This window comes from Cariama cristata, unplaced genomic scaffold (assembly GCF_000690535.1).
Source record: "Cariama cristata isolate BGI_N322 unplaced genomic scaffold, ASM69053v1 scaffold23673, whole genome shotgun sequence".
NCBI lineage: Eukaryota > Metazoa > Chordata > Aves > Cariamiformes > Cariamidae > Cariama > Cariama cristata.
In genome coordinates this window covers 9,854-12,226 of record NW_009610526.1, presented here as the reverse complement: position 1 = coordinate 12,226, position 2,373 = coordinate 9,854, and the positions used below count along the sequence as shown (strand labels likewise).

Below are 2,373 nucleotides of genomic sequence, written 5' to 3'. Positions count from 1 at the left end.
GGGGAGAAGCCTATTTGTAATTGCTGCACCATGAAAGAAAGTAATAGAAACACTGCTGGGGCTGCAAAAAAAGAGATTTACAGTGGAGATTGCATTGCAAACTTGGTTCGTATCTATCTAGCAGGGCTGGCAGCTCCCCTCTAAAGCACCTCAGAGCTAAGATCCCAACGGTTAAATATTTAAGGGATTAAAAGAAGACACACAACCACACTTGAAAGCACATTGCATTTTTCAACACGAGGAAAAGGATTTGTTCCTAATGACTGCAAAAACCTCCATTTGAATGTAAGTCCAGACTACAGTTAAATGATGCTTCATTAATTATTCATTATCTATTAATTATGAAGCCCGATAATAATAGGATCATTGTTCATGACACCAAATGTCTACACAGCATGCTAATTAGGCCCCAGGGGTCATCATCTCCCTTCCTCTTATTTGTACTCAGGGCAATTGATGTGAGCACTCTTATCTCCCCTCCTTTCCCCGCACGCTTTCAGCTGAGCACTCCAGGATTGGGAAGTGGCTTCCTTAACTCCAGCCTCCCAAGGAGAGCAGAAAACAGCGCATCCACTCTCCCTCGCACAGCTACAGCCTCTGCACATTCGCACCAGCGCCAGGAGTCAACTCTGCAAGAAGAGTTATGTAAAACACTGCAAGAGGCTTTCCAAGAGGAGGGAAGCAAGAAGCAGTGTTACGCTAGGTTTGGTGCTAGGATATGCACTTTCAGCCCCTAAGAAATAAGAACAAATAGAAAAATAAACCTATTATTGATAAACAGCCCAATTTCTGTCTCGGAGAGCACTGAGGTTTAGAAACAGTTTTAATGCACACATTACGCCTATTCCACGTAAAGAAGAATCTGGCCCCAAACGTTATGTGAGACTGGGGCACTTCAGCATCAGCCCTAGTCAAAGATTCACCTCCTGTCTCAGGGCATGGGAAAGCTTTCTCTGAATGCACCAAGGAAGACTCTCTGCCCTTCACAGAGGTCAGCAGCTCTTTGGCTTAGTTCTGAATTGCATAAACGCTCAGGCTAAGAGCCAGGCATGGCTCTAGAGGCCCCGCGAGCTGGTGGCTTGCCAGCATATATAACCACCTTAAAGGAGAAAGGTGAGACTGTAGCATCTTCTTTTCCTTCCCAGAAAGCATATGCTGCTGTTCCTGCCTGTGCTAAAACTTCATCTGGGTTGTCTGACTGCTCTGGTACCTTGCAGACTTTATGCTGAGAGATGCGGAAAGTCACTGCAGAAATTTAGCTCTGGGAGATATTTTTGTAGGCTTGGTCCAAAGGATCACAAGACAGGCAAAGCTGACAGAAAAAGCAAAGCTCCACCCCAAGTCCACATCTGAAGATAGAAAAGTGTATTCATAAATAAGATCAGTCAATGAATCTGCATAAAAATAGATAAGATTTATAAGTTCCTTACATCGGTCTAGCACCAGGCAAACACTATGCAAGAGATAAGGAGTGATTTCTCAGTCTGCTGTGCAGCAGGCCTGGGAAAAATAATTTTTTTTTCCTTGAATGACATCAGCTTTGCCTACAGGGTTAATGGTGCAGTCTATCTGCAGCATTGGCAGAAGACTACCTGAAGGTTTATCCCTTTCCCACATGCCCAAAGAGGAGCTTGTTACAAGAGAAGTGAATGCCCTGTAAGGACAGCAGCAGAAATCCCAATACAAAAGTGCCTGATTTTTTGCTTCATAGTCTGAAGATCTTTCTCAATTAAAACTAATCAGACCCAAACCAATCCAGTATTAGGTTTCAGAAGATTCTAATGACAGCCTGTAATTTCCCATTAGTGCACAGAGTTCACTAATCATAATACCTGCATTCTGTTCAGCTTTTCAGACGTATTAGTCCCTGCAGTACATATGCAGTTCAGTGTTTCGGCATCAATACATTTAAGAGCAGCCTTGTTCCTGTCCAAAAGAGCTACACCTTCTCCTGCCCATGATACTGATTTATTACTAAGAGTAGACAGGAAAAGGATCAGAACAGTCCTCCACTAATTCCAAAACAATTGGAAGGATAAAGGACTAAGACGTAGACATTTAGGTACCAAAGCATACTGTGCAACTCTAACCTTCCACAGGACCAGGGGTGTAATTTGGAATTCTCTTCATCTGTCAGGTCGAAGATGTTAATTCTTAAAAGAGATTAGTCTATCTGAACCGGTAAAAAAAAAAAAAATCCTTCCCCCTGCAGAGTATTAACAGCGCATTAACAGTTGATTTGTTATGCCTGGCAAATTGTTCGCTGTCCTTTTCTTCTACTTGACACAAAGCCCTGCAGAAAGTGAGCATGAACACAAGTAGCATGTCCCTGTCTAATTAAGGGGAGGCTGAAAGAGCCAGGGGAGATTTCAG

The 2,373-nt window shown here is 43.1% G+C and overlaps 1 protein-coding gene across 1 annotated transcript in view; it reads right to left on the bottom strand.

The window, feature by feature from the left end:
- The window catches only part of SUGP1 (SURP and G patch domain containing 1), a 17,593-nt gene that overhangs the window by 5,374 nt on the left and 9,846 nt on the right, over window positions 1-2,373 (bottom strand). The gene's annotated exons all lie outside the window — the stretch shown is intronic.